This window comes from Heterocephalus glaber, unplaced genomic scaffold, assembly GCF_053883595.1.
Source record: "Heterocephalus glaber isolate CG9 unplaced genomic scaffold, H.glaber_assembly_v1.0 deba00001764, whole genome shotgun sequence".
In the NCBI taxonomy this organism is placed as follows: Eukaryota; Metazoa; Chordata; class Mammalia; order Rodentia; family Bathyergidae; genus Heterocephalus; species Heterocephalus glaber.
In genome coordinates, this window is record NW_028258461.1 from 5,929,813 (window position 1) to 5,954,843 (window position 25,031).

Sequence of the window (25,031 nt, forward strand, 5' to 3'; positions counted from 1 at the left end):
CACAATATACTTTGAAACAACCAGTGAGTCAATAAAAAGTTATAAGTAAAATTAGAAAATACTTTTAGCCAAATGAATATGAAAACACCACACACCAAAACCTATAGGATGCAGCAAAAACAAGGCTCAAAGGGCCATTGTTGTTTTTAACATTTAACATTCACAATTTAAAACAAAAAAAAGGGTACCAAGTGAATAAAGTAACTTTACCTTCTAAGGAACTAAAAAAAGAACAGGAAGCAAAATCCAAGGCTAACCGAAGGAAAGAAATAATATGATTAGAACAGATATAAATAAAACAGAGGATAAAAAAATAGAAAAAACAAAACCAAAAGTCAGTCCTTAGGAAAGATTGACAAAATTGACGGAATTTTAGCTCAACTGATCAAAAAATAAGAGAATACGCGAGTTATTAAATAATGAAAATGAGGTTACCACAGACTTTATAAAAATTTTTAGAATATTATGAGAAAATCTATAAGCTTTATAGAATTTTTAAAAAATATGAGAAAATGTAATAAAAAATTGTATACAAATTAGATAGTTTAGATGAAATAGACAACATAGAAACATAAACAATACCAAAACTGATTCAAGAATATATAATCTAAACAAACTAATGAGATTGAATCAATAAATAAAAACTTCCTGACAAAAATAAAAACACTCACGAGATGACTTTACCTGTAAATTCTCTCAAAGAATTAAAGTCAGTAACAATCCTCAAACTCTTTCAAACATGAAAGAAAAGAGAACACTTCCTAACTGATTCAGTGAACCATCTTACCCTACTACCAAAGCCCGGTATAAACATGATAAGAAATCAAAACTATGGATGGATGTGTCTTATATAGATGCAAATAACCTCAACAAAATACCAGCAAACTGAATTTAGCAGCATATTAATGGAAGTATGCATTCTGAACAAGTGAATTTATCCCAGAGAACAAAGTTACATTAATCAAAACAGTGTTACACTGGTATGAGAATAAACATAGATCGAAGGAAAAGATGTTAGAGTCCAAAAAGTCAACTGATTTTTGACAAGGATACAAAGACCGTTCAATGGAGAAATAAGATTCTTTACACATATTGTGCTGCTACAAATGGATATCCATATTCAAAGAATTAAAATTGGACCATTAATTCACATAATATAAAAAAGTAATTCCAAATGAGTCAAAATCTAAATATAAGAGCTAATATAATAAAAATCTTAGAAGGCAATATAGAGATGAATCTTCATGACCGCAGATTTGGCAATAGATTCTTAGATATGACCCCTAAAGCTCTAACAACAACAACAACCAAAATGAAAATTGGAGTTCTCAAAATTCAAACCTTTTGTGCTTCAAAAGGTACTATGAATAAAGTGAAAACACAATTTACCCAGTGTGAGGAAATGTGAGCAAATCATACATCTAGTAATAGTCTAATATCAGGAATATCTAAAGAACTCTCAAAAACGCAACAGCAAAAAGAAGTGCATGATTAAAACCTAGGCAAAAGACTTGAATACACATTTCTTTGGGGAAGATACACAAATAGCCAACAAGCATGTGGAAAGATCGTCAATATCGTTAGTCAGCAGGGAAATGAAAATCAAAACCACAGTTGGGGACCACTTCACACCATGAATATTGTTATAATTTTAAGTAGTGGAAAATAATGTTGATTAAGAAATAGGAAACTTGAACACTGCTCATGGAGGTGTAAAATGGAGTGGCCACTGTTAAAAACACTTTGGCCGTTCTTTGAAAAGTTAAAATTGCCATATGACCCAACATCTTCACTCCCTAGTCACATATCCTCAAATTCTGAAAATAGACATTATACTATTGCCTATGACTATTTGCCTGGCTGTATTTGCAGTGAACTATATTTCCACACTCTGAGGTTATTATAGATGCCAATTAAACTTGCACTTACAAGAAATCACTACATTTCATCATGTAGTAATTTTCATTTGCTAGGTACCCGGGAGAAATGCATCCAATTAATCCTTCTATCAAATGTGGACACAGTGAGGGGAACTAGTAGGAAGTCAGATAATTGATATTCAAACACAAATAGAAGCAATAGGTTCTACCATTTTACAGAAGAGTGGGAGGGTTGGAGTTAATGACAACCTGTTATATATTTACAGTAACTAGTACAGGGGAGCTCAAAAGCTCCAAACACAAAGTAATAAGAAGGAGAGGGAAATGTTAATTACCCTGATTTGTTCCGTGCATATTATATCCGTTTATTGAAATATCACACTAGGCCCCAAAAGCATGTATAATTACTATGTGTTATTCAACTTTAAAATGTTTAAGGAGATGAAAATGTTAACTACTGTACTCTGATTTGATCATTATACACGTATTGAATTGTAATACAGTACCCCACACATTTATGTAATTGAAATGATAATTTTAAACATATATATTTTATAATGGACACAGCAACTGCTTTTACAAGACTAAGTTACCTGAATCCGTATTCTCCCATCCATAACAAATGATCTACAACGTAATCTAAATCCATTCTGCTCAGGTTTCTTACTTGGCAGATGTTCAGTTCCTACTATCTCATGTATCCAAATAAATTGACATAAAGAATTTTTAAAATTAATTTTATTGGTACATTTTAGGTACAAAATAATGACATTCATCATTGGAAATTTGCACCTTTACAAAATCTATCTTGGTTCTTATTTTTCCCCCTTCCCCTGCCCTCCCTTCAACCCCTCCATCCCTCCCTATTTACAGTGACTTTGTTTCCTTTTTTTCATTTTCTCATATTAGTTCCATTCTCTTCTTTCCTTTCCCCTACCCCTCCCAATTCCCCTTCCCCTTTGCCCCTTTTCTTCCTATTTCACGCTATTATACCTTTTAGTCCTTATTTACACTTTCAGTTTCTCACACTAGAGAAACTATTCAATATTTACACATGTGTCCTATTTATTTCACATAACAGTATTGCCTCAATGTGCATCCACTTAGCTATAAATGTCTCTAGTTTCTCGTTCTTTATGGCTGAGTAATACTTCATTTTATTAAAAAACACCACATATTCTTTATCCAGTCTCCAGTTGATGGGCAATTGGGCTGCTTCCAAGTTTTAGCTATTACAAATTGTGCTGCTGTGAACATGGGTGCACATATATCACAGTGGTATGTTTCTTATAATTCTTTGGGGAAGATACCCAGCAGGGGAATAGCGGGGTCAAATGGGACTTCCAGTCCTAGTTCTTTGAGGTATCTCCATACTGATTTCCACAGTGCTTGCACCAGTCTATACTCCCACCAGCAGTGGAGCAGGGTTCCTCTTTCCCCACAGCCTCGCCAGCATTTGTTTTTGGTTGATTTCATGATAGCAGCCATTCTTTCTGGGGTGAGGTGGAAACTCAGCATTGGTTTCATTTGCATCTCTTGAATGACCAGTGATGTTGAACATTTTTGCATGTGTTTATTTGCTATTTCTACTTTGTCTGAGAAATATCTGTTAATTTCAGATGCCCATTTTTGGATTGGGTCTTTAAATTTGGGAGGTCTGATTTTTTTTTTAAGTTCTTTATAGATTCTAGATAGTACACCTTTGTCTGAGGAACAGCAGATGAAATTTTCTTCCCACATTGTGGGTTGTCGCTTCACACTGCTGGTGGTTTCTCTTGCTGTGCAGAAGCTTTTTAATAAGAAGAGATCCCACTTGTTGATTGTGCTAGTTCATGGGCAACTGAGGTTTCGTTCATAAAATCTTTTCCTACACCAATGTCTTCAAGGGATCTACCTGACGGACCGCGGATTTAGCTCAGTGGTTCTACTGCCTGCCTCACAAGCAAAAGTACCAGAAATCAATCCCTGGTACCAAAAAACAAAAGTTCTACCTAAGCTCTGTTCAGCTGGTTCAGCGTTTCTGTTTTAACATTTAGATCTTTAATCCATTTTAATTTTAGTTTAGTGCATGGTGAGAGATATAGGTCTAGTTTTAATCTTTGGCAATTTGAAATCCAATTTTTCCAGCACCATTTATGAAAGAGGCTATCTTTCCTCCTGTGAGGGTGTTTGGCTCCTTTGTCGAAGATGAGGTGGCTGAGTGTGTCTGCAGTTGTTTCTGCATCTTCTAATCTGTTCCACTGGTCCACAGGTCTGTTTCTTTGCCAGTAGCATGCTATTTATGTCACAGTAGCTTTGTAGTATAGCTTCAAGTTGGGGATTGTGATATCCCCTGCCATGTCTCTGTTGCCTAGAATTGCTTTTGCTCTTCTGGGTCTCTTCTTGTTCCAAATGAATTTGTGGATTGTTTTCTCAAGGTCTATGAAGTATGCTGCTGGGATCTCAACTGGAATTGCATTAAATCTATATAGCAGTTTTGGAAGTATGGCCATTTTTACTATGTTAATTCTTCCTACTCAGGAGCAAGGGATGTCTTTCCATTTTCTGATATCATCTTCAATCTCTCTTTTCTGAGTGCTATAGATTTCAGAGAAGAGGTGTTTTCTTTTGTTAGGTTGATTCCTAGGTATTTCAGTTTTTTGGATGCTATTGTGAAAGGAATTTTTTGCCCTTTTTCTCTCTCACTGAGGCTGTTGTTCATGTAAAGAAAGGGTATTGATTTTTGTATGTTGACCTTGTAACCAGCTACTTGACTGAATTTGGTTATTAAGTCTAGAAGACTTTTGGTGGAGTTCTTGGGGGTTTCTATATAGAGCATCATGTCATCTGCAAATAATGACAATTTGACTTCTTCATTTCCTATCTTTATTCCTTTTATTTCTTTCTCTTGTCTAATTGCCATGGCTGATGTTTCCAAAACTATATTGAACAGAAGTGGTGATAGCGGACATCCTTATCCTGTTCCTGATTTTAGTGTGAAGGATATCAGTTTTTGACCATTTAGTATGATATTGGCTGTTGGTTTCTCATAGATGGCTTTTATCAGATTGAGGTAGAGACTGTCTATTCCAATTTTTTGTAGGGTTTTTATCATAAATGCATGTTGGATTTTGTCAAATGCTTTTTCTGCATCTATTGAGATGATCATATGGTTTTTGTCCCTGGCTCTCTTTATATAGTGTATTACATTGATTGATTTGCATGTGTTGAACCACCCCTGGATCTCTGGGATGAATCCCACTTGTTCAGGGTGTATGATCTTCTTGCTGATCTGCATTCTATTTGCCAGTATATTATTAAGGCGTTTTGCATCGATGTTCATTAGTGAAATTGCCCTATAGTTCTCTTTTTCGGTTGGATCTTTCTCTGTTTTGGGATCAAGGTGATGCTTGCTTCCAGGAATGAATTTGGGAGTATTGCTTCCCTTTCAATTTCATTGAAGAGTTTAAACAGTAGTGGCAGTAATTCCTCTCTAGATGCCTTGTAGAGTTCGGCAGTGAAGCCATCAGGACCTGGACTTTTCTTAGGTGGTAAGTTTTAAATTATGTTTTCAATTTCATTGATTGTTGTTCGGTTCTTTGGAATTTGTAGGTCTTCTTTGTTCAACTTGGTAATTCATACGTATCTAGGATTCTGTCCATTTCTTTGGTGTTTTCCATCTTATTTGCGTATAGGTTCTTGAAATAAGTATTGATGATCCTCTGGATTTCTGCTGGGGCCATTGTAATTTCATCCTTTTCAATCCTAATTGCATGGATTTGGGCCTTTTCTTTTCTTTTTTTGGTAAGTTTGGCTAAGGGTTTGTCAATTTTGTTTATTCTTTCGATGAACCAACTCTTGGTTTCATTGATTTTTTGTATCATTCTCTTAGTCTCCATTGCATTGATTTCTGCTCTGATCTTTATAATTTCCTCCCTTGTATGAGCTTTGGTTTTGTCTTGCTCTTCTTTTTCTAGAAGCTTGAGGTTCAGCATCGGTTTGTTCAATTGGGCTTGCTCTGTTTTCCTAATATGAATATTCACTGCTATGAATTTCCCTCATGAGACTGCTTTCATTGTGTCCCATAGATTCTGATATGTTGTGTTTGCATTGTCATTTAATTGGGGAAATTTTCTGATTTCTTCTTTAATTTCCTCTGTGATCCATTGGTTATTCAGAAGTGTGTTGTTCAGTTTCTGTGTGTTTATGAAGTTCTTGCAGTTTCTTTTGCTATTGATCTCCAATTGCATCACACTATGGTCTGATAATATGCAGGAGATAACTTCAATTCCTTTGCCCTTACTTGAACATGTTCTATGAGTGCGTATGTGTTATATTTTGGAGAAAGACACATGTGCTGCTGTAAAGAATGTATATTCTGATTTTGTGGGGTGGAACACTCTGTAAACATCTGTTAAGTGCATTTGTTCAAGAGTTTGATTGAGTTCTACTATTTCATTATTTATTTTTTGTCTAGCTGATCTATATATTTGTGTCAGTGGGCTATTGAGGTCCCCCACTACTATCATATTAGTACTTATTTGATTTTTCATGTCTGTTAGTATCTGTTTTATATAGTTGGGTGCACTACTATTTGGTACATATATATATATATTTCTTAAATTAAATTCTTTTATTGGTACATTGTAGGTATATAACACAATTACATTTCTCATTGGGAATTGTACCTTTATATAATGCATCTTTGTTCTTATTTTTCCCCATTCCTAGCCCTCCCTTCACCCCCTCCACCCTTCCCTATTTACAAAGACTTTATTTCCATTTTTTCCATTTCTCAGCATTTTTCCTTTCCCTTCTTTCCTTTCCCCTGCCCCTCCCACTGCACCTACCCCTTTGGACCTTTTCTTCCTATTTTGCATTATCAATTATTCATTCTAATCATTGCTACATTTTAGGTATACAATATAATGACATTCATCATTGGAAATTTGCACCTTTACATAGTCTCTCTTGGTTCTTATTTTTCACCCATGCCCAGCCCTCCCTTCAACCCCTCCATTCCTCCCTATTTACAAAGATTTTGTTCCTATTTTCCATTTTCTCATATTAATCCCATTCCCTTCTATCCTTTCCCCTAGCCCTCCCACTTCCTTCCCCTTTGCCCCTTTTCCTCCTATTTCACATTACCTATTATACATTTAGTCCATATTTACACTTTCAGTTTCCCACACCAGAGAAACTATTTGGTACTTATACATGTGTGTCCTAATTATTTCACTTAAGAGTATCATCTCAATGTGCATCCACTTAGCTATAGATGTCTCTAATTTCTCATTTTTTATGGCTGAGTAGTACTCCATTTTATTTTTAAAAAGCCACTTTTTCTTTATCCTGTCTCCAGTTGATGGGCATTTGGGCTGTTTCCAAGTTTTAGCTATTACAAACTGTGCTGCTATGAACATGGGTGCACATATATCACTGTGGTATGATTCTTTTAATTCTTTGGGGAAGATCCCCACCAGGGGAATATCCGGGGTCAAATGGGACTTCCAGTCCTAGTTCTTTGAGGTATCTCCATACTGATTTCCACAGTGCTTGCACCAGTCTACACTCCCACCAGCAGTGGAGCAGTGTTCCTCTTTCCCCACAGCCCCACCAGCATTTGTTATTGGTTGATTTCATGATAGCAGCCATTCTATCTGGAGTGAAGTGGAATCTCAGTGTTGTTTTCATTTGCATCTCTCGAATGACCAGTGACCTTGGACATTTTTTCGTGTATTCATTTGCTATTTGTACTTCTTTGTCTGAGAAATGTCTGTTCATCTCAGATGCCCATTTTTGGATTGGGTCTTTAAATTTGGGAGGTCTGATCTTTTTAAGTTCTTTATAGATTCAAGATAGTAGACCTTTGTCTGAGGAAGAGCAGGTGAAGATTTTTTCCCACATTGTGGGTTGTCTCTTCACATTGCTGGTGTTTTCTCCTGCTGTGCAGAAGCCTTTTAATAAGAAGAGATCCCACTTGTTGATTGTTTGTGCTAGTTCATGGGCAACTGAGGCTTTGTTCATAAAATCTTTTCCTACACCGATGTCTTCAAGGGCTCTACCTAACCTCTGTTCCAACTGGTTCAGAGTTTCTATTTTAATATTTAGATCTTTAATCCATTTTGATTTTAGTTTAGTGCATGGTGAGAGATATAGTTCTAGTTTTAATCTTTGGCAAGTTGAAGCCCAATTCTTCCAGCACCATTTATTAAAGAGGCTATCTTTCCTCCTGTGAGGGTATTTGGCTCCTTTGTCGAAGATGACATGGCTGAGTGTGTCTGGAGTTGTTTCTGCATCTTCTAATCTGTTCCACTGATCCTCAGGTCTGTTTCTTTGCCAGTACCATGCTGTTTTTATCACAGTAGCTTTGTAGTATAATTCCAGGTTGGGGATTGTGATACCTCCTGCCATGTCTCTGTTACCTAGAATTGCTTTTGCTATTCTGGGTCTCTTCTTGGTCCAAATGAATTTTTGGATTATTTTCTCAAGGTCCATGAAGTATGCTGCTGGGATCTCTATTGGAATTGCATTGAATCTATATTGCAGTTTTGGAAGTATGGCCATTTTCACTATATTAATCCTTCCTACCCAGGAGCAGGGGATGTCTGTCCATTTTCTGATATCATCTTCAATCTCTCTTTTCAGAGTGCCATAGTTTTCAGAGAAGAGGTCTTTGATTTCTTTCATTAGGTTGATTCGTAGGTATTTCAGTTTTTTGGATGCTATTGTGAAAGGAATTATTTGCCCTATTTCTCTCTCAGTGAATCTGTCATTTGTGTAGAGGAAAGCTATTGATTTTTGTGTGTTGACCTTGTAACCAGCTACTTGACTGAATTTGGTTATTAAGTCTAGAAGACTTTTGGTGGAGTTCTTGGGGCCTTCTATATAGAGTATCATGTCATCTGCAAATAATGACAATTTGACTTCTTCATTTCCTGTCATTATTCCTTTTATTTCTTTCTCTTGTCTAATTGCCGTGGCTAATGTTTCCAGAACTATATTGAACAAGAGTGGTAATAGTGGACATCCTTGTCTTGTTCCTGATTTTAGTGTGAAGGATTTCAGTTTTTGACCATTTAGTATGATATTGGCTGTTGGTTTCTCATAAATGGCTTCTATCAGTTTGAGGTAGAGACCATCTATTCCAATTGTTTGTAGGGTTTTTATCAGAAATGCATGTTGGATTTTGTCAAATGCTTTTTCTGCATCTATGGAGATAATCATATGGTTTTTGTCCTTGGCTCTATTGATATAGTGTATTACATTGATTGATTTTCGTATATTGAACCATCCCTGCATCCCTAGGATGAATCCCACTTGATCAGGGTATATGATCTTCTTGATGATCTTCTGCATTCTGTTTGCCAGTATCTTATTAAGGAGTTTTGCATCTATGTTCTTTAGTGAGATAGGCCTATAGTTTTCTTTTTCAGTTGGGTCTTTCTCTGCTTTGGGGATCAAGATGATGCTTGATTCCCAGAATGAATTTGGGAGTATTGCTTCCCTTTCCATTTCATTGAAGAGTTTAAACAGGAGTGGCAGCAGTTCCTCTCTAAATGTCTTGTAGAATTCAGCAGTGAAGCCATCAGGGCCCAGGCTTTTCTTAGTTGATAAGTTTTTAATTACATTTTCAATTTCATTGGTTGATATTGAGATGTTCAAAATTTTTAGGTCTTCTTCATTCAACTTTGGTAATTCATATGTATCTAGGAATCTGTCCATTTCTTCTGTGTTGTCCATCTTATTGGCATATAGGTTCTGGAAGTAGGTATTGATGATCCTCTGGATTTCTGCTGGGTCTGTTGTAATTTCACCCTTTTCATTCCTAATTGCATGGATTTGGGCCTTTTCTTTCCTTTTTCTGATAAGGTTGGCTAAGGGTTTGTCAATTTTGTTGATTCTTTCGATGAACCAACTCTTGGCTTCATTGATTTTTTGTATCGTTCTCTTAGTCTCCATTGCATTGATTTCTCCTCTGATCTTTATAATTTCCTCCCTTGTATGAGCTTTGGGGTTGTCCTGTTCTTCTTTTTCTAGAAGCTTGAGGTGCAGCATCAGGTTGTTTAATTGGGCTTGTTCTGTTTTCTAATATGCGTATTTACTGCTATGAATTTCCCTCATGAGACTGCTTTCATTGTGTCCCATAGATTCCGATATGTTGTATTGTCATTGTCATTGAATTGAAGTAACTGTCTGATTTCTTCTTTAATTTCCTCTGTGACCAATTGGCTATTCAGAAGTGTGTTGTTCAATTTCCACATGTTTATGAAATTTTTCAAGTTTCTTTTGTTATGGATCTCCAATTTCATAGCACTATGGTCTGATAATATACAGGGGATGACCTCAATTCCTTTACACTTACTTAAACATGTTCTATGTGTGAGTATGTGGTCTATTTTGGAGAATGACCCATGTGCAGCTGAGAAGAATGTGTATTCTGATTTTGTGGGGTGGAAGACTCTGTCAACATCTGTTAAGTTCATTTGTTCAAGAGTTCGATTGAGTTCTAGTATTTCATTACTTATTTTTTGTCTAGTTGATCTATCTATTTGTGACAGTGGGGTGTTGAGGTCTCCCACTACAATTGTATTAGTGCATATATGACTTTCCATGTCCATTAGTATTTGTTTTATATAGTTGGGTGCACTAGTGTTTGGTGCATAGATATTTATGATTGTCATGTCTTCCTCTTGGATTCTTCCCTTTACAAGGATGTAGTGTCCTTCTTTGTCTCTCTTAATCAGTGTTGGTTTGAAATCTACTTGATCTGCAAAGAGGATAGCTACTCCTGCTTTTTTTCAGTTTCCTGTCACATGGAGTATTGTTTTCCACCCTTTAACTTTCAGTCTATGAGTTTCCTTTTGAATTAAGTGTGTTTCTTGTATGCAGCATATTGTTGGATTTTGCTTCTTGACCCATTCTGTCAGTCTATTTCTTTTGATTGGTGAATTGAAACCATTAACGTTGATGGTTATAACTGAAATGTGTTGACTTGTCATTGCCATGACTTTTTCTTTTTGTTGGGTTCTCCCCCTTTGCATTTATTTTCTTGTCATGCCAGATGGGTTCATTCTGCTTTGCTTCCTGGGATTGTGATCCTCAATGTCTGTTCCCAGGTTATTGTGTAAAATTCTTTGGAGTGCTGGTTTGGTATTCATGAAGTTCCTAAGTTGCTCTTTGTCATGAAAGTATCTTATTTCTCCATCAATTTTGAAAGACAGTTTTGCAGGGTACATCAATCTGGGTTGGAGACTGTTTTCTTTTAGGGCTTGGAATATGTCACTCCAAGCTCTTCCTGCCTTGATGGTTTGTGTTGAGAAGTCTGCTGTGATTCTGATGGGCTTTCCTTTGGATGTGATTTGTTTCTTTTCTCTGACTGCTTGCAGAACTTTGTTCTTCTGTTGTGTTTCTGGAATCTTACCAATTATATGCCTATGTGTAGGTTTTTTTTGATCAAGGCTATTTGGAGTCCTATGTGCCTCACTTATCTGTATGTCAAGCTCTTTTCCCCTGCTTGGGAAGTTTTCTGCCATTATTTCTGTGAAGAGATCTTTTATGTCATCTGCACCCTCTCCTGTTTCTTCACTGACTGCAATCAGTCTTATGTTATTCTTCTTTGCATCATCTAGCAGCTGCTGGATTGATTTCTCATGTTCTCTTACAATTTTGAAGCAATTTCCCTTTTCCTGGTCACTAATTGCAATCTTATCTTCTGTGTCTGAAATTCTGTCCTCACATTGGCTCATTCTGCTGTTTCGACTTTCAATGGAGTTTTTCATGTCCTGGAAATCTATTTGCATCTGTTTTATGGATTCCATTTGTTTCCTGTGTTGGGATTCCATCATGTTCCTGAGCTCCTCTCTAGATTTATTAATCATGTCTTGCACTAGGGGAGCAATTTCTCCTCTTATCTGAGAAATTATTTCTGATTTCATTTTTTCCAGATCCCCTTTTGTTGCCAGTTCAGTGGGTCCAGGTGGTTGAGTATCAGAGTGTTCCATCTCATTTCCCTTTGGGGTTGCTGTAGGTGATCTGGGTGTCTGGTTTTGAGAATTATTTGCATGTTTTCTCATTTCGACTGGTGGGAGGTTCTGTTAGTGCCTGCACAGATTACCTCCTCTGAGCTGGGAGAGGTGGGACAGGGGCCGGGAGGAGTGGTAGCAATTGTGTCCCAGAAGCCCTTTCCTGTGGGCTGGGAGCAACGGGAGGAATGGTGGTTGAGAAGCCCCTTCCTCTGGTCCAGGAGCAGTGGGATGGTGGCTCAGAAGCCCCTAGCTCTGGGCTGGGAGCAGTGGGAGGGATGGTGGCCTGGAAGCCCCTTCCTCTAGGCCAGGAGCAGCGGGACAGAAGGTGGCCCAAAAGCCCTTTCCTCTGGGGTGGGAGCAGCGGGAGGGATGGTGGCCAGGAAGCCCCTTCCTCTGAACCAGGAGCAGTGGGACAGCAGCTCAGAAGCCCCTACCTTTGGCCCGGAGCAGCGGGACTCAGTACTATGATCTGGTGGTCCGGTGTCCTCTGCATCTTTGTAGTGTGGAACCAGGTGGCTGTACAGAGGTGCAGGGGGTAGGGGGGTCCAGTAGATTGTTGCTGGGGCTCCGGCTGATTTGGCATCTTCTGCGTGACTCAGGACCTCGGTAGGGTATGCGCAGACCTGCCTGTCTGCAGCGGGCTGACTCAGCATCTTCCACACCTGGTACATATATATTTATGATTGTCTTCTCTTCCTGTTGGGTCATTCCCTTTATAAGGATGTAGTGTCCTTCTTTGCCTCTCTTAATCAGTGTTGGTTTGAAATCCACTTGATCTGGAAAGAGGATAGCTACTCCTGCTTTTTTGTTTTTGAGTTCCTGTCACATGGAGTATTGTTTTCCACCCTTTAACTTTCAGTCTATGAGTTTCTTTTTGAATTGTGTTTCTTGTATGCAGCCTATTGTTGGATCTTGCTTCCTGACCCATTCTACCAGTCTATTTCTTTTGATTGGTGAATTAAGACCATTAACATCGATGGTTATAACTCATACATATTGACTTATTATTGTCATGACTTTTTCTGTTTGTTGGATTCTTCCCCCTTTGCTTTTAATTTCTTGTCTCACCTGATGGATTCATTCTGCTGGTCTCCCTGGGGTTGTGATCCTCATTGTCTTTTCCTAGGACATTGTCTAAAATTTTTTGGAGTGCTGGTTTGGTACTCATGAAGATCCTAAGTTGCTCTTTGTCATGAAAGTGTCTTATTTCTCCATCAATTTTGAAAGATAGTTTTGCAGGGTACACCAATCAGGGTTGGAGGCTGTTTTCCTTTAGGGCTTGAAGTATGTCACTCCAAGCTCTATTTGCCTTGTGGGTTTGTGTTGAGAAATCTGCTGTGATTCTGATGGGCTTTTCTTCATATGTGAGTTGTTTCTCATCTCTAACTGTTTGTACAATTTTGTTCTTCTGTTGGGTTTCTGGAATCTTAACTATTATATACCTATGTGTAGTTTTTTTTATCAAGGCTAGTTGGAGTCCTATATGCCTCACTTACCTGTATGTCAAGTTCTTTTCCCCTGCATGAGAAGTTTTCTGCCATCACTTCTGTGAACAGTTTTTTTTTTATGTCATCTGCATTCTCTCCTGTTTCTTCATTAACTCTTATCAGTCTTTTGTTATTCTTCTTTGCATCATCTAGCAGCTGCTGGATTGATTTTGTCTTGGTCTCTTAAAATTTTAAAGAAATTTTTCTTTACCTGGTCACTAATTGTAATCCTATCTTCTATATCTGAAATTCTGTCCTTGCATTGGCTCATTCTGCTCAGTAAACTTTCAATGGAGGTTTTAATTTCCTGGAAATCTGTTTGCATCTGTTTTATGGATTCCATTTGTTTCCTGTTTTGGGATTGCATCATGTTCCTCAGCTCCTCTATTTTTTTTTTCCAATCTGGGTCCATTCTAGATTTAGTAATCATGTCTTGCACTATGGGTACAATCTCTGCTGTTATCTGAGAAATTATTTCTGATTTAATTTTTTTCAGATCCTCTTCTGCTGCCCATTCAGAAAGTCCAGGTGGTTGAGTATCAGATTGTTTTATCTCGTTTCCCTTCACAGTTGCTTTAGGTGATCTGGAAATCTAGTTTTGAGACTTGTTTATGTGTCTTCTCATTTCAAGGGTGGGGGGTGGGGGAGTGTGCTGCTGGTGCCTGCTCAGCTTACCTCCTCAATGTTGGGGCTCTGCTCCTCGGCGCTGGGGGCAGAGGTACAGCAGCCTGAAAGGCTCACCTTCTCTGCACTGGAGGGTGGGAGCTCTGTTCCTTGGTGCTGGGGGGGCTCTGATCTAAAGGAGTCTTTTGCCAACAGGTTCATTTGTTCTCTAGACCACAAAGTGAATCTCCTAGGAACAGAAAACACAACATGGAATTTAGAACCAAGAGACTCAGAGTCAAATTCTGACTCATTTCCTTATAAGACTCATGTAGTTATCATCAGAATTGAATACATATGACACATGGTAGAAAGTCAAAAATATTTTCATCTCCATCCCTTTTCCACTTTCACCTACTTTCCACAATGATCATGGCAGTTTACATACATACTAGCTCTGTATGCAGTTTCTGCTACTCAATATCCTGGCTAATATTTACTATAGTTAGACTCTAAATTTTTGGCAATCTGGGGAGTATATAGTCGTATCAACTCTAGATTTAATTTTCATTTTCCTAATTAATGATGAAGTTTAATATTATGATCGTGATCAACATCATTGTTTAGCTCTCTGGGGTTCTTCCTTCATGATGTGATATGGTTGTGAGAGGCTATTCTCATTTTTATTGCATTGTGTTTTTCATAAATTCTAGATATCAGTGCTTTGTTGGTTATCAGTGTTACAAATACCTTCTCCTGCTTTTTGTGTCTTGAAAGTCTTGCTCTACCCCCAAATCACAAATAAAATTTATGTTATCTTCTAAAAACTTTATGGATTTGCCTTTTATATTTAAATCTATACCACATCTGTAATTGATTTTTTATATGGTACAAGATAGGGTACCAATTTAAATTTTTCTCACATAGATTCCAATTGTCCAACATTTATTGAAAAATCTATCCTTCCACCACTGATAAGCAATACCACTCCTGTCACATATGCTGTGTCACTACATGTAACATTATCTATTGGGGCTCTCTCCTCTGATCCATTGTTTTGTCTGTCCCTGTGCCACTATCACACTGGCTTCAATTACCATCACTTTGAAAGAAGTTGTGATAGTTCATAGGCTAACTTTTCCTACTTTTATTTCCTTCTACACAAGGTGTTTTTCATGTTTTTGACATTTGTGTTTCCATATAAATTTTCAAGTCAGCTTTTAAAGTGACACGAAAAAGAAAATATGGGGTTGTGATTGAGGTTGCTTTATATTTATTCCATGAATTAACTTGAAGAAGACAATATTGAATCTTCTATGAAAATTACACATTTATCCACTTATTTAGATCCTTAATTTCAATTAATAAAGGGTTCTAGTTTTCCATACAGGTTTTTTTCTATGATTATTATTAGGGTTCTATTTCTAAGTATTTGATATGTGTTTGATACTTGTATGCTGTTATAAATGGCAACTTTTAAAAACATTTCATTTCCTAACTTTTTGCTTATATATTAAAATACTTGTAATTTTTGTACTGACCTTATATTCAGGAACTTAAGTAAATTATCTTATAAATTTTAAAAATTTATTTGTACTCTGCCTTATCTTTCCAAAGTACATGATTATATCATATACAATGAGTTTTATTTCTTCTTTTCCAATTTTTAATTTTTTTCTTACATTAGTGCACTGGCTATCAACATCAGCAAAACAGGGACTAAAATTTGTATAGTAGACATCCTTGCCTCATTCCTAATCTGAAAAGAAAATTATCACTTCACAACTAAGTATGTTTACATTTTAATTTTGAGATAAGCAAGAAAGACCTTACTGGATTAAGAAGGTTTCTTCTTACTCCTAGTTTGTTAAAGGGTTTGTTTTTTTTTAGATCATGCATAAGTGGATGTTGAATTTGATCAAACTTTCTTGCTGACTGTTAAGATGATCATGTTTTTTCTCACTTGGTCCATGTGATAAATTAGAATTGATTTTTAAATCTTAAGAAAATCATGCATTTCTAGAATAAACCCAACTTGAATGATGTACAGTGGTACCTTGGTAGTCATTGTTAATTGGTTCCAGAAGGTGTGATTTAGTAGCAAAAACAATGAGTACCAAACAAATTGTTTTGGCTGGAAAGGGTAACCTGTTATAAAGCAATCGACACAGATAAGTTCTGTTTTGCTTGGTTGAGTACCAAGTAGCAAACACCAGGTCAAATTTTTCAGGTCAGAATATGCCGAGTTGCAAATTTTAGAAGTTTCAAAGCTATTGAGTAGCAACATATGACTGTATTGTGTATTGTATATTTTGCCATATGATTTTAATTTATATTTGAAGCAGCGTCTCATTATGTTGCCCAGACAGGCCATGAACTACTGCACTCAAGTGACCCTTCCACTTCAACCTCCCGTGTAGCTGGGACTACAGGCATGCACCACTGTGCCTAGTGATTGTTGTGTTTTGCTGTTGTTGTGGTGGTGGTTGCTGCTGCTGTTGTTTTCTGGTGCAGAAAACAAAACCCAGAGCCTTGTATATGCTAGCCAGTTGCTGTAACACTGAGCTACACTTCCACCCCTGCGTTGCTGTATCCCATTTGCTATATTTTGCTTGGCAAGTTTGCATCTTTTTACATAAATGACATAGGAGGGTAATTTTGTTTTCTTGCTCTGCCTTGATTGGTTTTGGTATTAAGGTTACTCTAAGCTCAAAAAATGAGTTGGGTCATGTTCTCTTTTTCTTTTCTATGATATGATTGTGTAAGATTGGAATTTGTCCTCTTTGAAATATTTAGTAAAGCTGACTACTGGCAGTTTGACTATTGGGCCTGGAATTTTTTTGTGGGAATGTTTTTTAAGTTTGTTTTTTTTTGTCTGTAACTTCTCTTGAATCTGTTTTGTTAGAGTGCATTTTTCTAAGGATTAGTCCCTTTCACTAATGCATTCAAAGTTTCAACTATTCCCCTATTATCTTAAATTATCTCTAGAGATCTGTAATGGCATCTCATTTATCATTTCTGCTACTTGCTACTTGTGACTTTTCTTATTTTTTTTCTCAATCAGATTTACCAAAGAACTAATTTTTAGCTTTGTTTATACCCTATATGTTATATTTGTTTTCAAATTCATTAATTTATGCTCTTTTCCTTGAGCAACGTTCACTACTGCTTTTTGGAAGAAACAAAAACATTTAGACTAAATAGGCAATTAAGAAAAAAAAGTCAGGAATTCAGCCTTTCTATTAACCAGTTAACCTCATCCAATGACCATATATTGCACACACTAAATTCCAGTCAGTTGAGGGACACAAAGGAAGCCCCTCATTATTTGAAAAAGAATCAAACCACATAATAGCTGAGATAATAACTAAGGTTAATAATGCTACCAATGTATCAAACATCATAATTTATGTTATCTCATTTCAACATTAACACAACCTTGTAAATTAAGTACTACTCACCCCATTTTTTCCTTATAGTTAAAACTAAGGCTGAACAAAACTAAATGACCTAAATTAGATACACACAAAGCTGTGTTCTTTCCACTAATTCTTATACCTTTCATCTTCATATATAAATAGGCATAATATATCCAATTAGATATGCAATGGAATGTAGCCTTCTAGGAATGGGACCTCAAATAAATTATTTACAAAGGAAAAAACAAACATCTCCAGAGTTTCTACCCAGTGCCAGTCCCTATGCCTGCTCTTTCACAAACATTTTCTATTTTAGTCCTTTCAATTTGTTTATTAGTTGACTTTGACAAAATTCCAGCCCCCGTTAAGTTTTCTCTTAATAGATGAAAGTGCATCTCAAAGGAGAAATAACTTTCTTGGGGGCACACAACTAACAGCAAAGTGACGTAAAGGAAAATATTCTCTAAGGAATTATGCCTTAGAAATACTCACCTTCAGATGTCAGATGCAAACCATCCTATCAAAAACCTGCTTGAGTTCTTGCAAGAAGAACTGAAAATAGCACTTTCTGATTGGTCCCAGGTGCAGGGCTTAAAACTGCTTTGCTGCCATGTCCTGGATCTCTGTGATTGACAGGTCATGCTCCTTGCCAGCCAGCTGGCCACACCCTAATTTCCTGCCTGATCCTTATCTGTTACTAGATTATGTTTATATACAAACAGCACAAGGATAGTTAAAATAAATGATAGGATATTTCCCTTTACTTATCAATTTTCAGAATGAAGGGCTGTTATCCTAGCAACTACTAGTGGTAACCAATAAGTAGGGGGGACAGATGTGTATTATGATATTTATATATTTAATGCATTACAGTCATCATTCTTTCTGAAGCTCATCTGGAGACCCTTCATATTGGCTTATATGTGGAAATGGCAATTTCCATTAGATGACCAATCAGGTAGGTGAAATCAAGAGCCACTGTTTAGTGTCATCTCATCAGATCTCTGGTCCCACAGGATGAAAATAAACAAGAGGGGCCAGATGACAGATGATAGGAGCAGCAGGTCACTGTCTTGGGCCAGCCAATTTCATACTGCAGCTGTACTTTGGGATGATAGTGGAGGCACAGAAAAGATAAGGAAATGAGTGAGAAATGGCCTTGTGACCACCCTTCACAAGACTGTCTGTCATGCTGTGCTCTTGAGAAGGTCACAGGCCATTCTACCCAGCCTCATAAGAAAAAGTAGCATTGAGGGCTGGGGATTTAGCTCAGTGGTTCTGCTGCCTGCCTCACAAGCACAAGGTCCCAAGTTCAATCCCCAGTACCAAAAAAAAAAAAACCAAAAGAAAAAGTACCATTGAGCCACAGTGGATCCACTAATAGATGCAACAACAGAGCCACACCGGCAACTTTTACAGCAAGATAAGATACTCAAGACCTACTTCACTGGGAAAATAGTAACCAGTCTCTCGGGAAAGACAGGTAAAATGACTCCAAACAGCAAAACTGAGTTAAAACTACATTTCAGTGAGGGTGTATCCTGAGCTGTTGATGATCTCTTGTCTGGTGTTGCAAATAATAATAACTCTAATTTATTTTTAAATCAGATGGTAAAATAGGAAAAGGAGTATTTTCTATCTAATGTCTAGAAAATCTGGGCATATAAAACCATAAGTACTTTCTACAAGAGAAAAGTCAGGTGAGTGTTCTACCCGTTTGCATCTGTCTGACCATAGCCTTGGAAGGGGCATTGTACTAGTGTCAGCAAAACATAAGTAAAATCACCTGGAAGAGGATCACCTAGAAAGCTCAATATTTCCACTCAGAAAGGACAGAGAGGTGTAATTTCCACCTGAATGCAAAATCTCTCCTTATAAGGAGAAAAAAAAGATCAGAATTGGGACTTAACCTTAACCCAGCTAGAAGTGTTAAGGCTAAAAATTGGGGAGAGAGAAAGAAAGTAGGTACTAGCAAAAAATAAACTAATGAAATAACAATGAATCTGAGATGGCCCTTTTTAGTCTGTTCTTCTTTGGGTTAAATATCTAAATTTCATGACCTCTCCTTCATATAATGTGTTTCAAAATTTTTTACTATTCTTAATATCTTCCTCTGGAGGCTTTCTACTGTATCCTTCAGAAAACAGTTCTAAGAATTTGTCAAAATAGTACAAGTTTCAGCTGAAGAACACAGAAAAGATTAGTGTTGTGACTTCTGATGATCAAAAACATATTTGGACACTACATAGCAAAACACTGAGGGGTACTGGGAAAAACTGGGCATCATCCTAGGTGCTGAGACACAAGAACAAGTAAGATAAACAAGGTCCATGACTTAAAAGAGCTTATGAATTTAATGGAGGAGACAGACCAATAACAAGGAATAAAATGAATAATAGGAATGTAAGGAAGTGATGAGTTCTACAAATGCAATAAGACAGTAATATGATAGTGTAGCCTAGGTGGACAGTAAGGGCCATTCTGACAGAATGACATTCAAGGTGAGATCTGAATTACAAGGAATAAACCAGGAAACAATAAATAGCAACTCGACGATGAAGAAACAAATAATACAATGGTCCTATTGGCATAGGAAAGGACTTTACGAACAAAACCTCAGTAGCATGGGAACTAGCACAAAGAATCAACAACTGGCTTCTGCACTGCAAGAGAAACCATCAACAGAGCTAACAGACAACCTACAATGTGGGAAAATTTTTTTAGCAGCTGTACCTCAGACAAAGACTATCTAGAATATATAAAGAACTGAAAGAAATCAAACACCCCAAATTCAAAGGCCCAATTCACAAATGGGCATCTGAAATAAAGAGACATTTTTCAGGCAAAGAAGTAAAAGAAGCAAATAAACATATGAAAAAATGTTCAAGATCACTGGTAATTCGAGAGATGCAGATGAAAACAACACTGAGATTCCACCTCACCCCACAAAGAATGGCTGCTATCAAGAAATCAACCAACAACAAATGCTGGTGGGGGTGTGGGGAGAAAGGAACCCTTCTCCATTGTTGGTGGGAGTGCAGACTGGTGCAACCACTGTGGAAATCAGCATGGACATACCTCAAAGAACTAGGGCTAGAGGTCCCATTTGACCCAGCTATTCTCCTGCTGGCTATCTTCGCAAAAGAATTAAAAGAATAATACCACAGTGATATATGCTCACCCATGTTCATAGCAACACAGTTTATAACAGCTAAAGCTTGGAAACAGCCCAAGTGCCCATCAACTGGAAACTGGATAAAGAAGATGTGGGTTGTTTTTTTTTATATAAAATGGAGTACTACTCAGCCATAAAGAATGAGAAACTAGAGACATTTATAGTTAAATGGATGCATATTGAAGCCATCCCCTTAAGTGAAGTAAATAGGACACACATTTGTAAATACCACATAGTTTCTCTAGTGTGAGAAACTGAAAGTGTAAATAAGAACTAAATGATTAAAATGAATAATTGATAATTTGAAATAGGAATAAAAGGTCCACAGGGGTAGGGGAAGTGGGAGGAGAAGAGGAAAGGAAAGAAGGGAAAGGAAAAATTATGAGAAAAGGAAAAATGGAAACAAAGTCTTTGCAAATAGGGAAGAGTGGAGGGGGGGAAGGGAGCACAGGGAATGGGGAAAAAATAAGAACCAAGATACATCATGTACAGGTACAAGCACCCAATGATAAATGTAAACATATTGTATACCTAACATGTACCAATAAAAGAACTTAAGGAAAAAAAATACAATGGTCCTGAGATTGAATGAACCTGACATATTCAGGGGCCAAAAGATGGAAAATATTAGGAGATAAGGCCAAAAATGTAGACAAGGGCTATATCATATAGGACCCTATTGGCAATGGAAATCAACTGGGATATCTAATTGCAGTACAAAGCCATTGCAGGATCTTTGGCAGGGAAATGACATGACAGAACTTGCGGGGGTTTTTGTGGGGTTTTTTGTACCGGGGATGGAACTCGGGTCCTTGCACTTGCTAAGCAGGCGGCAGAATCTTGTGGGTTTTGGAGCTACTATGTTGAGAATGGACTGTAGCCTGGCAAGTGTTGAAACAGTGAAACCTATGAAGAGGCTCTTGGAGGAGTCTAAGTAAAAGATGTTGATGGCTTGATATAGTGGAAGCAGAACAGGTGGAGATGGGGTTCAACTCTGGGACATATTTTATGGTTAGAGTTAACAGGGAATTATTGCTAGAATACAGAAAAGAAATAGTCTAAAATGATTGTTAGTTTATGGACATTAACAACTAGGTGGATGGATGGTAGTGCCTTGTAATTAATGAGGAAACTGGAGGAGGAACAGATGTGGGGGAGAAAAGTATGAATCAGAAGTTCTGTTTAGAAATGTTAAATTTGAGATTCTATTGGAGATGTTGTACAGGAGGCTATGCACAAGTTTACAGGAGAGGTCTAAACTATAGTATGAACTAGGGGTTATAAATGGCAATAGAACAATGGGAGAGTGCTGGCAGAGTTGAGAGTATAACATTATACAAGTCAAGGCAGCTCACTAAACACCAATAGCTTCATCATTAAAATAGAAATGATACCCATTAATGTTTGTGCCATATTGAATTGTTGCAAAGATTAATTAAAACTGATGTAGTCTAGATTGTTTAAACTATTTTCAGTAGCTTTGTTAAATTGCTGGTCTGTGTCCAACTCAAATTTCCAGATCCTTTCGCCTTTCACATTTTGGTTCAAACAAATATCCTTTACCATCTTGGATGCGTGTAATTGATTCCTTTCATTAAAATTAATCTCTTGTATCTCCATCATCTATCTTGGGAAAGATCTGTCTTCCTTTTTCTCCAAGCTATCTGCTGCCATGAATGCACAGTATTATGCTTCTTGTCACTGACTTCCCTACACAGGCTATAGAATGGACCAGATTTCAAAAAAAAAATGTGGCTATATTAGGCACAATCACAGTTCAGCGAAAAGCATCAATGACACAAGGGAACTGGGTAAATACTGAAATAATTCTAGACAACAGTACTTTATCTAATCTCCTAGCAACTCAGCTAAGCATAGGTATTAAACAGTATTATCCCCCAACACAGCAGAATGGGTAAGGATCACCGACAGAAAAGTAAGGGTATCAGTGACTAAAAGGAGGTGAAAGTCAGATCTAAAATAAAGAAGAGAAAAATAAGAACATAGAAAGGTAGTAAGAGATCAAGAAAAGAATTTGATATACAGATAAGTGAGGCATGTAGGACTCCAACTACCCTTGATAAAAAAAAAAAAACTACACGTACGCATATAATAGTTAAGATTCCAGAAACCCAATGGAAGAACAAAATCCTACAACCAGTAAAAGAAAAGAAACAAATCACATACAAATGAAAGCCCATCAGAATCACAGCAGACTTCTCAACACAAACCCACAAGGCAAATAGAGCTTGGAGTGACATACTTCAAGCCCTAAAGGAAAACAACCTCCAACCCAGATTGATTTACCCTGCAAAACTATCTTTCAAAATTGATGGAGAAATAAGACACTTTCATGACAAAGAGCACCTTAGGACTTCATGAATAATGAACCACTCTAAAAAATTTTAGACAATATCCTAGGAAAAGACAATGAGGATCACAAACCACAGGAAGCCCAGCAGAATCAATCCATCTGGCATGACAAGAAATTAAAGCAAAGGGGGAGAATCCAACAAAAAGAAAAAGTCGTGACAAGGATAAGTCAATACATATCAGTTATAACCATCAGTGTTAATGGTCTCTATTCACCAATCAAAAGAAACAGACTGGCAGAATGGGTCAAGAAGCAAGATCCAACAATATGCTGCATACAACAAAAGCACTTAATTTAAAAAGAAACACATAGACTAAATGTTAAAGGGTGGAAAACAGTACTCCATGTGACAAGAACCCAAGTAAAAGCAGGAGTAGCTATCCTTTTTGCAGATCAAATGGATTTCAAACCAAAACTAATTAAGAGAAATAAAAAAGGCCACTACAACCTTATAAAGGGAACAATCCAAGAGGAAGACATGACAATCATAAATATATATGTACCAAATAGTAGTGCACCCAACTATATAAAACAGATACTAACAGACATGAAAAATCAAATAAGTACTAATATGATAGTAGTGGGGGACCTCAATAGCCCACTGTCACAAATAGATAGATCAACTAGACAAAAAATAAACAATGAAATACTAGAACTCAATTGAACTCTTGAACAAATAAATTTAACAGATGTTTACAGAGTGATCCACCCCACAAAATCAGAATACACATTCTTTTCAGCTGCACATGGGTTGTACTCCAAAATAGGCAACATACTCGCTCATAGAACATGTTTACATACATGCAAAGGAATTGAAGTTATCCCCTGTATGTTATCAGACCATAGTGTGATGAAATTGGAGATCAATAGCAAAAGAAACTGCAAGAACTTCATAAACATGTGGAAATTGAACAACACACCTCTGAATAACCAATGGTTCACAGAGGAAATTAAAGAAGAAATCAGAAAATTTCCACAATTAAATGACAATGTCAAAACAACATATCAGAATTTATGGGACACAATGAAAGCAGTCTTATGAGGGAAATTCATAGTACTCAACACTTATATTAGGAAAACAGAGCAAGCTCAAATAAAAAACCTAATGCTGAACCTCAAGCTTCTAGAAAAAGAAGAGCAGGACAAACCCAAAGTTCATACAAGGGAGGAAATTATAAAGACCAGACCAGAAATCAATGCAATGGAGTCTAAGAGAATGATACAAAAACTCAATGAAGCCAAGAGTTGGTTCTTTGAAAGAATAAAAAAAAAAATTGACAAGCCTTAAGGCAACCTTATCAAGAAAAAGGAATGAAAAGACTCAAATCCATGCAATTAGGAATGAAAAGATGAAATTACAACAGACCCAGATGAAGTCCAGAGGATCATTAATACCTACTTTGAGAACCTATGTGCCAATAAGTTGGAAAACACAGAAGAAATGGACAGATTTCTGGATATATATGAACTACTGAAGTTGAATGAAGAAGACCTAAAAATTGTAAATGACCCGATAACAATCAATGAAATTGAAAACATAATTTAAAACTTACCAACTAAGAAAAGCCTGGGTCCTGATGGCTTCACCGCTGAATTCTACATGACATTTAGGGAAAAACTATTGTGACTATTGTTTAAACTCTTCAATGAAATTGAAAGGGAAGCAATACTCCTGAATTCATTCCTGGAAGCAAGCATCACCTTGATACCCAAAGTAGAGAAAGACCCAACTGAAAAAGAGAACTATAGGCCAATCTTACTAGTGAACATAGATGCGAAAATCCTTAATGAGATACTGGCAAACAGAATGCAGAAGATCATCAAGAAGATCATACACCCTGACCAAGCAAGATTCATCCAAGAATTGTAGGGATGCTTCAACATGTGTGAATCAATAAATGTAAAAAACTATATCAATAGAGCCAGGGACAAAAACCATATGATCATCTCAATAGATGCAGAAAAAGCATTCGACAAAACCCAACACAAATTCATGATAAAAACTCTGCAGAAAATTGGAATTGATGTTCTCTATCTCAACCTGATAAAAACCATCTATGAAAAACCAACAGCCAATATCATACTA

At 36.9% G+C, this 25,031-nt stretch overlaps 1 long non-coding RNA gene across 1 annotated transcript in view; it reads right to left on the reverse strand.

Annotated features, from left to right (window-relative positions):
- Positions 1-25,031, reverse strand: part of LOC147821096 (uncharacterized) — a 212,488-nt gene that overhangs the window by 4,135 nt on the left and 183,322 nt on the right. The window contains exon 2 of the long non-coding RNA XR_015447652.1: positions 14,050-14,227. This is a non-coding gene — a long non-coding RNA (uncharacterized LOC147821096). The remainder of the gene's footprint in view (positions 1-14,049; positions 14,228-25,031) is intronic.